This window comes from Chelonia mydas, chromosome 1, assembly GCF_015237465.2.
Source record: "Chelonia mydas isolate rCheMyd1 chromosome 1, rCheMyd1.pri.v2, whole genome shotgun sequence".
Lineage (NCBI taxonomy): Eukaryota > Metazoa > Chordata > Testudines > Cheloniidae > Chelonia > Chelonia mydas.
The window spans coordinates 132,704,908-132,718,308 of NC_057849.1; the positions used below are offsets into that span (position 1 = coordinate 132,704,908).

Genomic DNA, 13,401 nt, shown 5'->3' on the forward strand with positions numbered 1-13,401 from the left:
GACTGTCAGAAAACAAGGTGGACACCCAGAGCTGGTGGTATAGTCTATAAATAGATTTCACCAAACCAGTGATAAAATTGCACTCCTGGACTACTGGTATTAGTCCAGCCATGGAGCCTTAGACAGTCCCCCTAAGCTCTCCACCCCCTTTTTACCACCCAGACAATCTGGACTTTATGACAAAAGGTTATTAAAACTAAAATTATCACACATTAGGTTCTTCCAACCCCAAAGGATCAGTCATTCACCCTAGGTCAATGGATACTCCGGATCACACACCAAAAACAATGCTCACAGACAATTTCTTTATTAAACTAACCTAAAGATGTATTAGCTAAGAAAAAGAAATGAGCTACTGAGAGGTTAAAGCAGGTAATATACATTACAGGTTTCTCAGAGTTTGTAAGTCCAAAACGAAGCAGAGATGGTGTATCCGTGTAGTTCTCCACCAGTCTCTCAGGGATGCCCAAAATGGCTTTGGGGACCTCTGTCTTGTATCTGGAAAGCCCCTGACAGCATCCAAATAGATCAGAACTGCAGAGGCTCCTAGGGTCCCTTCTTATAGTTGAAAACCATCTGGCAAGCGATTCCATCACCACATGGGTCTTGCTTTGTTGACTAAATGCAGACAAAATATGTGGATCTTCCATTGTCTTACATAATGACCCATGCTTTGAAGTTAATATTCTTATTTAAAGTTCTAAGGCTTCAACCGCAGTTGATGGGCCATTCAATTACAGAGACATACATCACACATTTAGGCTATGTCTACACTACGGACCTTACAGAGGCACAGCTGCACCTGCACCATTGCAAGGTCTCCTGGGCAGCCGCTCTATGCTGCTGAGAGAGAGCTCTCCCACCGGCATAATTAACCCACCCCCAACAAGCAGCGGTAGCTATGTCAAGAGACGCCCCCCGCCGACATAGCACTGTCCACACCAGTGCTTTTGTCAGTGAAACTTATGTCGCTCAGTGAGGTGTTTTTTCACACCCTGACCAACAAAAGTTTTGCCACCAAAAGCGGTAGTGTAGACAAAGCCTTAGTTACCGACATCCAGACAATGTCATTAATTTTCATGAACAATGTGACATCAAGCAAACTCTTATCCTAATATATCTTTGATCTAAGGTTAATTAAGTACAAAGATAGCTATCACAGGAAACAGATAGGTGAAGACAATTTTTATCATTTCATTAGCTTTCATGCATTTCAAGCAAATATAATTACTGGGCACACACCAAGTACAGGTAACGTGATAACATCCCTTTTTGTTCTGTTCTAACAAGTGCATTGGTACACTTAACACTTCCTTGGGGTTCAGAGTAGCAGCCGTGTTAGTCTGTATTCGCAAAAAGAAAAGGAGGACTTGTGGCACCTTAGAGACTAACCAATTTATTTGAGCATAAGCTTTCGTGAGCTTATGCTCAAATAAATTGGTTAGTCTCTAAGGTGCCACAAGTCCTCCTTTTCTTTTTTCCTTGGGGTTGTGATCTGAGCTGGCTAGCAGGCAGTGCCACAGCCCCAACAGCGGATTTTCCAATTCCACATTGATTACCCACAGACCAGTAGCAATCCAGCATTGCAAGTTTCCACAGTGCAATCACCACTCGCTTGTCCACTGTCAGTGCAGTTCTCATTCTGGTCTCCCTGCCCTGGGATGAGCTCACAGATCCAGGAACATGGTTTTTAGCATCCAGAAGTTCAACTCATCATTCCAATCCTGCATTATGATGTAATCTCACCTGTCAGCATTTATTTCTTGGGCACAGAAGTGGTGCTCCACTGTCCGCAGCTGCCCTGTGAATACCACCAACAAGCTTGGATTGTTTTTCACTGTGTCCCACAGCATCTGTCCTCTACTGCTGATGCAGTTGTTCTTGTCACTCTGCCAGTACCAGAGGATTGTGTGCCTGTGCTTGCAATGCTCATATGAAAGAGCATCATCCCATTCCTGTCTCTTTTCTAGACACAAACTGCTTGGAGACCGTCTTCTGGTCAAACACAGTGTTCTCCCCATCACCTTTAGGAACTTGTGCAGCTCTGTATTTACAAGGTTACAACCCTTAGCTCACTTGGCCAAGGATGAGGGAGACAGAAGGTATCTTTCCCTGGAGAACTCTCTCTCCTGGCTGTGACTCAAAAGCTGCCATGGTTAGTATATCACTCATGTGCATGCATACTTGGCACCTTGTGTCAGTGCTTCACATGCTCACCAGGACTGCCTTGTGTCGATGCAAAGTGCAGTGCATGATGGCTAGGTATCACAGTGTGCCATGAGCCACCCTCCAGTGCAATAACATTTGGGGAATTTTTGCAGTGCGTAGGGAGACATACATGAGTCATGCAGGTGGGCTGGGCATCAGGGGTCAAGTTCCCATCATGCATCTTTCTCCATCCCCTGATGCCATCCCAATTCCATAATTTTCACAGCTTTTTTTTTTCAAATCCCACAAAACCATGTGGCACTCATCACTGTTCATTAACTATGACAGCATCATGGAGCCTGCATAACTCTATGCTATTCTCATGAACATTGCAAACACAGGATGAACAGTCCTCTGGTAGAGGTGGAGGAAGCACCTCAACAATGGGGGATACTGATGATTTTTTAGAGGACAAATTGCTAAGGGACATAGTGACAAACAATTCAAGGCTGTTGGTGGCATTCCCAGAGCAGCTGCAGATGGTAGAGTGCGGCTTCTGGCTCTGAGAAATGAGCACTGACTGGAAGGATTGCATCATAATGCTGGTTTTGGATGATAAGGAATGGCTGCAAAACTTCTGGATATGAAAGGCCACGTTCCTTCCAGCACATGGACACCAGACTGAGAACTGCACGGTGGGGATGTGAGTGGCAATTGCACTGTGAGAGCTTGCAAATACGGATTGCCACTGATCAGCGGGCAATCATTTTGGAATTGGAAAATCCACAGTGCATGCCGTTGTAATGTAAGTGTGTATAGCCATTAATCATATCTGTGACTCTAAGCAATGTGCAGGACATCATGGGTGGATTTGAAGCAATGAGGTTCCTGAACTGCAGCAGGCACACCAAAAGGCCAGGGAGCGCACCAACAGATCTGGTGCTGAGCCACAGACTTGCTGCTTTTACAACGACCTGCATGCCATCCTTGGTGGAGACCCCACCAGCACCCTGCAGAGTACTGTGGATACAGCAAGGAGCCTGAGTCACAGACCCCTGACTCCCTCACCTGAAACACTGTAGAAGATGGAAGTTGCTGGATGCTCTAGCAAAATGTATCTGGTCGTAATTTCATTGAACTATGTGCCCTATACCCTTGCACTAGGTGGCAGTACCGCATCCCTGTATGTGTTCTCAGAGCCCAGGGCAGAATTTTGTCTGCTTTTTGGTTTACAACCAAAAGAAATAATATGGTGGGGGGGGGGGTCTCTAAATCTGGATACAGTGACATTGTGCCTAATTAAGACATGCACATGTCCAACATGAAGTGTTCCAGAAGTGAGATTTAAGTTTACAGTGGTCAGTTGGAGTTTGGACAGGCTCTGTGATAAAGTTTTTCTTCTTTCTAAATAAAACTAGCCATTTCAAGAGGTTCCATAGGTTCAACAAGCATTGCGCCCTGCTCTATATTGTGGTCCTCCCCAAACAGCTGGATGCGCTTTGCCCCTGGAAAATGGTTTTATTGAAGAATCCTCCATGAATGTGCATTGTCTTCCAGTGCAACGCTCTTCTATCACTATTAATTGGAGTGAAATTCCAGGCAAATGCTCATAGGTACATTGAGCTGAGATGTTGTCCCAGAAACACTGTCACCAGAATGACACACACACATCCACAAAACTGCACTTTGTGGGCTACTATACATAGGCTTTACTTGTGGAAAGTGGTGCTGTAATAAGTTATCCTAGGAAAATCCATTTTTCAATGAAAAGGTCTTTAGCAAAACATGAAGACCTGATTCCCAGGTAATCGAGTCTGACATGTACAGAAACCATCCCCAGCATACTTCAGAAAGTTGCACAGTATATAAACACAGCCCAGTAAATGGATTACAGTGCTAAGCACAAGGAGAAAACTCTTGTAATTACGTGCAGGTACTGTGGGATTCCTCCAACTAATGAAGAGCCACTAGAGAACAAAGCAAGAGCTGCTCTAGTAGCAGAGAGGTCACTGAAGAAGTTAAAGAACACTTCAGTGGAGAAAGAGGAGCCACAGTTATGAAAGGTGAAGGAAATACAGCCAAAGCAGGATAGTAAGCTACTCTGTTCTAGTGTTAGTTTAAGAAGAATGGAGAGGCAGCTGTTGGAGAAAGGGAAAAGGAGGAGCGTCAGACCCTCTTGGTGGGATGATAGCCCTCAAATTCACAGTTATCTTTTCTTTATTTCATATTTTCTTTGTTCTATAGAGAATATTTCATGTTCTGATTAAAACATGCATTACATTTTTTAGCTATTTAAATGTTTATTTACTCTACTTAAAGATTACTTGATTTTTAATGATTTTTTAAACTTCATAGACCCGTTGTTCTGATCAAATAGTCTATAACAACATACTCCTCTGAGCAGTTCCCTATCTGAAACCCTTGGATCGAAGAGGCTGTCATCTCCAACTGTTGGCTGTAGTTCATAGGGCTCTGTATATCCCATACTAAGCTGGAACTAAAGTCTGCAGCAAGGTCACCGGATCTTTGCAGAGCAGGTTTAAAAGTTAACAATCCCATTGAGATGCTTGGGACAGTTCACACCTCTCAGAGTTATCCTTTCAGGTGGATCTATAGCAAATTCCATAGCTAGAGAATCATGGGATACAAAGGGCTTTAATTATCATACATACAGAGTATCAACCATATTTCAGTTGTGTCCTTAAAGTCCGTCTTTGTTCAATGTACATATGTGTTCATCTCTCCCATTTTCTCTTCAAATCTTAGTATTACTATATAGGGAATATAATAAGAGGATATGTTCTTAGAGTCTGTTCAAGTCACTCATAAATCTAATTTAGATTTTGCCTGTGACTGTCACAGACAAAATATTTTTGCTAATTAATTCTTCCATATGTATCAGAAAACTAGTCGAATTCTCCTGCTGTCTGATCCTAGAATGGTTTGTCAAATACAGCAATGCAACAAGGTCCAAACACTTTATTCACCGTGATTTCTGACTTACCTGGACTACTCAATTATGGCCCCTGGAACTGCAGCAACCCGCCTCCCAGCACTCAGTAACCTCTCAATAGAAGGAGGTCTAATGTGTGCTGAGTCTGCGTGACCTGAGGCAGTGCCAGGGCCTCTGTTCTGATGTTTGAAGGGGCTCCATTTGACCTTGGATCAGCCCTGCACCTGGAGGCCCTGGGGTTGCTCTCCTACCCTTGCATGTAAAACTTCTCTTTGAAATGCAATAGTCACACACTTTACTCACTGTGCCTGGTTTTCGTAACAGCTTCCCAAGGGGAAAAAGTCTTTCTGCTGTCTGGTTTTATAATTGGATGAAGCTCTGGGAACAGCCTTTCTACCCAGAGCATTTTTGAAGCAGGAGCAGTTTTTTCCACTGTCAGGCAGGTCTCCTGGCTCTGAGCCAGCAGCCTCACCAGGGCATTCCTAGTTCCCCACAGATAGCCTGAGGGATAAAATTTCATTGAACACCACCAATATGCATATTAACCTCATCTAGAATCATTTAAAAAAACATACTGTATAGCTATGGAAAAATGACTCCAGCCCTAGCGTGGCTACATTTCTTAGCTAACCACTTTTCACGTGTGAACGTATTTGTCATCTTCTTTTTGTTAACTTATTCCTCCCCCCACCATGATGACTGTATGTGATAAATGTACTGCGCCAGCTAACTCACTTCCATTACAAGAGCACACTTCCCTTTTGTTTCTCTGGACCTTCCCATTTATGTTCCATCTGTATGATCGATCCTCCTCTGTCGGGGCCCTAGTGTATACTCTTATCCCTGTAGCTTTTCTTAATTCTTTTTGCAAATAAAGAACCCCGATAGGTGCAGATGTTGCCTGAAAATAACATCCACAGCCACCCCAGCCCTCCCCCAATTAAACCCGGTTACAGCATGCATTACTGTACATTAAGGCTTTGGGTTTGGTTTGTTATCTGGGTCCCTGAAAAAGGCAATAACAGTGAGGAATCATAGAATCATAGAATATCAGGGTTGGAAGTGACCTCAGGAGGTCATCTAGTCCAACCCCCTGCTCAAAGCAGGACCAATCCCCAATTAAATCATCCCAGCCGGGGCTTTGTCAAGCCTGACCTTAAAAACTTCTAAGGAAGGAGATTCTACCACCTCCCTAGGTAATGCATTCCAGTGTTTCACCACCCTCCTAGTGAAAAAGTTTTTCCTAATATCCAATCTAAACCTCCCCCACTGCAACTTGAGACCATTACTCCTTGTCCTGTCCTCTTCTACCACTGAGAATAGTCTAGAACCATCCTCTCTGGAACCACCCCTCAGGTAGTTGAAAGCAGCTATCAAATCCCCCCTCATTCTTCTCTTCTGCAGACTAAACAATCCCAGTTCCCTCAGCCTCTCCTCATAAGTCATGTGTTCCAGACCCCTAATAATTTTTGTTGCCCTTCACTGGACTCTCTCCAATTTTTCCACATCCTTCTTGTAGTGTGGGGCCCAAAACTGGACACAGTACTCCAGATGAGGCCTCACCAATGCCGAATAGAGGGGAACGATCACATCCCTCGATCTGCTCGCTATGCCCCTACTTATACATCCCAAAATGCCATTGGCCTTCTTGGCAACAAGGGCACACTGCTGACTCATATCCAGCTTCTCGTCCACTGTCACCCCTAGGTCCTTTTCCGCAGAACTGCTGCCTAGCCATTCGGTCCCTAGTCTGTAGCTGTGCATTGGGTTCTTCCGTCCTAAGTGCAGGACCCTGCACTTATCCTTATTGAACCTCATCAGATTTCTTTTGGCCCAATCCTCCAATTTGTCTAGGTCCCTCTGTATCCTAACCCTGCCCTCCAGCGTATCTACCACTCCTCCCAGTTTAGTATCATCCGCAAATTTGCTGAGAGTGCAATCCACACCATCCTCCAGATCATTTATGAAGATATTGAACAAAACCGGCCCCAGGACCGACCCCTGGGGCACTCCACTTGACACCGGCTGCCAAGTGGCTGCCAATAGGAAACTATTAGTTTTTAGGGTTGAGCATCACCTGCTCCAGGAACTCAAATCTATTTCTCCCAGAAGGATCGACTGTAATATAAAACTATGCGAAGGCTAAAGATAGCTAGTTGACTTGAATAAAATAGATGTATTCCTGCATCCAGAATTCGAACTGAATCTGAACAGAACCATTTTGGACTGAGCCATTTTTTGAGATTCCAAAATGTTCAAATGACACGCCTCTCATCTGTCATCTTTTCTTGTCTCTGCACTTTCTGGTCCTAGTTGGAAGTGGAAGAAGAAATGCAAACCGTTGTAGAACTGTCTCTCAGGGAGGCAATGTGGGCCAGTGGATAGGGCACTAGCCTGAGAGGCAGGTGGCATGAGTTCTATTCCTGTCCTGTGCACACCACAACATATATGCTATTTGGCAGGAGAGCTGACCACACCCTACATGGCTACATGATACGTTTCACTTGAGATTCAGCCAGTCAACAAACTCAGTCTCCCCAGGCTATAAATCCCTAGGATGATTTCTTCAAGATAGTGTTGTACTTCAGTAAAATGACAGTACATCAGTGTAACAAGGTAGCTTGCCCCTTTACTGTCCAAGAGGCCCAGAGCTAGCCAGCCCTCTTTCACTAGCCCAGCCCAGCCATACGTGTGCTGGATGTAGCACTTAAAAGGGGAGGAAGCCCAGCAGTCAGGGGCTGCCTGTGGAGGACAGTGGTTGAGCTGGGTTGTAGCTGGAGAGCTGAGCCACAGGGGACAGGAGCTAACTCTCCAGGGAAGCAGTGTTGGGACTGGTGTTCCATAAGAGGAACAGAGAGGTGAAGAGGAGCCCAAGAGGGACGAGAGACTCCTGCCTGGGGAGGGATGAAAAATTTTGGGTACTGTTTAATTTTGTTTATACTTTTGAGCTTTACTAAGGGGCCCAGTGACAAGTCCTGGGACCTGCTGCTCTGTGAAAGAAGGGTGTGATTCTGTTAAGTTCTGTTTGATTTAGAGGGACTTCGCTGCTGCCTGCACGGACAGCCAGGTTAAGAAACTGAAGAGGCCAGCTCAGGGAAGCCAGCTTGGAGCTTGAACAGTTACAGCCGGACTTGGATACCCCAGAAGGGGACTGAACCTTTAAGTGTGACTTGGCTGGAGGGCTGGGTAACCCAGAAGACCACTGCTGCAGTACTAGGTTGGCTGCCAAAAGGGAGTGCTACAGTGAGAAGAGTCCCTGCAATACCGCTTCCTGATCCCAGGGGATACTCTTGGTGGTGAGTCTACACCAAGACAATCAGTTTTACACCAGCTGAAGATCTGGTCCTCATGTTTCGTTTGTTTGGTTCAAGAATTCAGCCAGATCCCATCATAGGGATGGTTCTTGTTCTGTAGTAACCATAATCATTACAATTCAAAATAAACACCTATCAGAGCAGCCTTTTGTTTTGTTTTTTTTTAAAGCTGTATAGGTACCAAATAAACAGATGACAGTTGACACCACAGATAAGTCAAAGGGTGTTGACATTAATACCAACGTTAACTTCTCGAAGCATTGCAAAAAAATGGCAGCTTCAGGGTCTCACCTCATTAGATGGAAGGTCACCATCAAAAACTGATTAAATTTAAATTTTAGGGGACTTTCCTTAAAAGAGGACACAAGAGGGTCTTTTCATTTTTATGTCAGGGACTTGTCTTGAACTTGTCAAAAGGATTTCAAAACATGGCAGGTCCAATTCACCACTTGCACCAGTTTTACATAATTCCAATGACTCTAATGAAGTTACTCTGGCTTTACACCAGGTTTAAAGGAGACTCAGGCCTCGTAAGTTCACCTGTATGAGCAAAATGATGTTCGCTGCTCCTGCGAGGAACTGACTAAGCAGGAACAACACTATTCATTAAACTCACCTGCCTTCAATGGAAATAGACCGGTTTACACCAGTTGAAGATTTGGCCCCATGAACATAAACTTTTATGGCAAGACTCTAAAAGTCTCCAGTAAGTTCTTTGGAAATGTTCTCATTGTGAACCAAACAAAGCTGAAACCTATACTAGTGTTTCAAATGTCAAACAGATGTATTAATTATCAGGGATTGTACAAGGTTTTGTTGAACATAACAGTTTATTTACAGCACCCTATTTTAAGTCTGAGCTGTACAGAGAACAGTCTGCATCACCTACACTGACTCCTATTAAATCAGTCTAACTAACTGTCACACTCATCACCTTTCTAGATGTTTTATGGAGAAGAGAAACAAGTTTTAAAACTTGGCAACAGTGTTTATTAACTGAAAATATGATCCTTCCCGGTGTGTTTTTGTACCGGATTTATAAAGAGTACTTTAAACTTGCACTGGATCTTCAGTATCCGCTTCTCCACATGTTCGCCCCCATCATGGAATAGATTTGGACTTCTCCTCATGACTATCTTGGACGTGTGCTAGTTCTGTATAATCAAATCAATCTAGAGCAAGCTGAGCTATAATGAGACAAAAATCATGGGATGCTTGTACCTACAATGCAGAGTTATTGTATTAATTGCTTTAACTGTGCTATTTTCAAAGGCTCATACCTTGTGCAAATACAAGCCATTATTTTAGAAGAATAAGAGAGATGATTGAGCTATTTTGTAACCTAGTTTGATACTTTCAAGATCTCTGTTTCAGGAGAACACTGGATTCCTGTAAATAATTCAAATTTAAATAACCCCCATATTCAAATAACCCATTGCAATACTGCATAAAACAAAAGGATGTAATGAACACACATACAATGTAGGTCATTGTACAGTTTAGCTGTTTGCATTCTAATCTAAAAGACTAACAGATTTATTTGGGCATAAGCTTTTGTGGGCAAAAATCCCACTTCTTCAGATCATGGATTATGCATCTTCAGCCTCCATGCATCTGAAGAAGTGGGTTTTTTTACCCATGAAAGCTTATGCCCAAATAAATCTGTAGTCTTTAAGGTGCCACCGGACTCCTCATTGTTTTTGACAGGTTTCAGAGTGGATACAGACTAACACGGCTACCCCTCTGATACTCATTCTAATCTGCTTCCATTCTGCACAGAAAATGAGCCCACATGACTATCTGATCCTGAGCAATAATAAACAATTTAAGGAAAAGTGAAGCTGGGCTTCATTGTATGTATTGTATTAACTGGGAATTGGTCCTGCTTCGAGCAGGGGGTTGGACTAGATGACCTTCTGGGGTCCCTTCCAACCCTGATATTCTATGATTCTATGATGATCTTACCAAATTATATCAGAGAAGGAGACGGTTCCTTAGCAGTCATATAATCCAAAATCAACCTGTAAAAAGAAAAAAAATGGCTTGCAAACACTTTAATCAATTACAGAGCACAATTTTCAAAAATTAACTAGAGAGACAGGTATTAACAGCCACTGACACACTATAAGAAAAGGATTACTTGTGGTACCTTAGAGACTAACCAATTTATTTGAGCATAAGCTTTCGTGAGCTACAGCTCACTTCATCGGATGCATACTGCAGTTTCCACAGTATGCATCTGATGAAGTGAGCTGTAGCTCATGAAAGCTTATGCTCAAATAAATTGGTTAGTCTCTAAGGTGCCACAAGTTCTCCTTTTCTTTTTGCGAATACAGACTAACACAGCTGTTACTCTGAAACCTGACACACTATAGTTTGACAATGATCACAGAACAAAAAGCCCAGAATTCTTTCCAAATCATTAAGCCTATCTGAATCAAACACCCTGACATAATACTGTATTATGTGAAACAGCATCTGCTGCCTTTTAAAGGAATTTGAAGAATATGCTAAAAATGCAGTTATAATTTCATATGCTGAAAAAACCTGCTTTTTCAGACATAACAATGGCCACCAGTGCATTTTAGTTTGCAAACATTTTGTTTTTCTACTGCTGTATTTTTCTGCTTGAGTAATCTAAACTGGAGAGATGGCAGATACAGGGCAGGCCTTGCAAGCTGTTTAACATTCCTTTGCAGCAAGAAAGTCAAAAGCCACAATACAAACAGATGACAATTATCCCTTTCAACTTGTTTTCCTGTTAACCATGTTAAACTAAAGTTTCCTTTAATGACTATCTGAGTCGCTCCCCAGTGTGGTTCACCAAAACAGCACTAGGTAATCACTTTTTGAGAGCCATTTCCTTTCATGTGTTTGGATGATGCTTAAACCAATTGAGGTCTGACATATGGCCAGCTGAGCCAACATGTATATGAAATGATTTGCCACTACCAAGCACTGCTAAAACTCCATGTAACATGGTTAGGAGACCATAGGAGCACCATATACTCATATGAGAAGTGATAAAATCCTTCGTCCTAGGTAGAATTTGATTGCAAGGTTGTGGTATTATATAAGAGTGTCTTAGCCCAAGAAAATGTAGTCAACACAGTGTTTCCTATTAGCTGCTGCCTGGAGAATAAACATTTCAGCTGAATTTGTTCTGAAGGGGAAAAGAGATCAATACTTCAGAAATACCTATTCAACCTCTCTTTCTTTTCCCTCCAGCTATAGGCATGTTTGTTCACTGGCAATTATCAAAGCAAAAAAGCATTTCAGGGATCCAAAAAGAGATGCTTCAAAGGGAAAATGACAACATCTGTTTTGGGGGAGAGAAAAAGGCATCTGTCATTAATTTATGCAGCATGTACATAACAGACAACTGAAACATTCTGTCTGGATTCATTTGACATTTATATTCTTTGGTCATTATACATGGAGAGAGTGGGGAATGGTGTTATAGAAGAAAAGAACATATACACATATTCTTTCTTTATAACTCTCAGGCTAGTCAAATCCCAAAAGGGAAAGAAAAGGGTTGAGAAAGACAAAGGGAGTCGGGAGAAGAAAGGGTCTGAGGGTCCCTATAGTCTGATTAACTGCACAAGTTTCCCTTTCTTTTCTGGCAGTAAATCTTTCCACTGCACATATCATGAAAACGACCAAAAAATCATTTCAGAAAAACAAAACGGATTCAAAGGCATAAAACCCCATCAATTGAGATTGTTATATTGTTGCACATGATGTTTCAAATTATATATAACCCTCCTCATTGCTACAATTTTCCCAATACAAGCCAGACCCCAGCTCTCCATATTTCAAAGATGCCACTTGTGGCTTATAAAAGAACGTTAGCATCAGATGTTCTCTTCAGCTATAGCATCTCCTCTGATACCTATGATAATGTTTTCATATTCAGGCCATCGGCTCTTTTAGTGATTGGTATTTGCAGGTGTAAATGAAGCAAAAGATGTTCTGAAAGCAAGAGATTTAAAACCAGGCCCCAGTGCCAATTTATTGCTTGAATGCTGGAAAACACAAAGAGGCATCCAGTGGTTAAAGAACCTGTAGCAATGAGAAATGGAACAGAGAATACAGAAACTAAGTCCTAGATACATAGCAGTGACAGAGAGAAATTGAAGTCGCTAACATAGCCAATCTGAGCTGCTGTATAAATCAAAGGCCTAGATTGTGGCTCCCTGCTGCTGCCAGTAACAGGGGGATGGTTGTGAGACAGAGCTGCAAAAGTGTAGAAACACTCAGAGGCACAGTGCTTGAGGCGGGCGAGATCTCTAGAAGCCATGGGGTAGTGTACCTTTGACAGTGTATAACATTTTTATTAAACCTAATGTTAAAAAAAATTATATAATACATAGATTAGGAAAAAAGAGTGTTTGTACATCTGGGTATAGTGCTTAGATTATCCACAAATACAAAGTTCATTTTTAAAGTCATATGATACATAGAGTACATAATCAGCAATAACCCAAATTTAGGTGAATAGATTTAATGATACAGTTTAGATATTAGAATCTGAATATTCGGGCACATCACTCATGAAAAGTTGTACAGAGATTTGGTTGTGGAAAATAAAGTATATCAATGAGTGGAGATTATCCCTCAGTAATTGAGAATTAGGTTGGTTGCCCATTTAGAAAATATAATCCATAAGGAAAGTATTTGCTACTTTCCTGGCTGCGCTTCTCATCGGCACTCCAGCTCATCCCTCCTGGTATTGCCAATAATACACTTCCCTCAGTTCTGACCTAGCTCAGCTAGTCTGTTTGGAGCAATAGTGCCCCTTGCCCCTGCCCTGATAAGGTTTCTAGCACCAAGGGTGTGTCTACACTTGGAGCTGGGGGTGTGATTTCCAGCTTGTGGAGACAAACTTACACTAGCATGCTAAAAATAGAGTGTAGCAACAGCAGCATGAGCTGCGGGAGGGGCTAGCCATGCTGAGTTCATGCCCATTGAAGACCCTAGGCA

At 42.5% G+C, this 13,401-nt stretch overlaps 1 long non-coding RNA gene across 1 annotated transcript; it reads right to left on the minus strand.

Annotated features, from left to right (window-relative positions):
- Positions 1–286: 286 nt before the first annotated feature.
- LOC114019569 lies at positions 287–12,850 on the minus strand. Its single transcript, XR_005225495.2, has 3 exons — positions 11,614–12,850; positions 10,381–10,436; positions 287–4,919 (listed from the first exon to the last, which is right to left on the minus strand). It is a non-coding gene; the product is annotated as an uncharacterized LOC114019569 (long non-coding RNA).
- Positions 12,851–13,401: the final 551 nt, after the last annotated feature.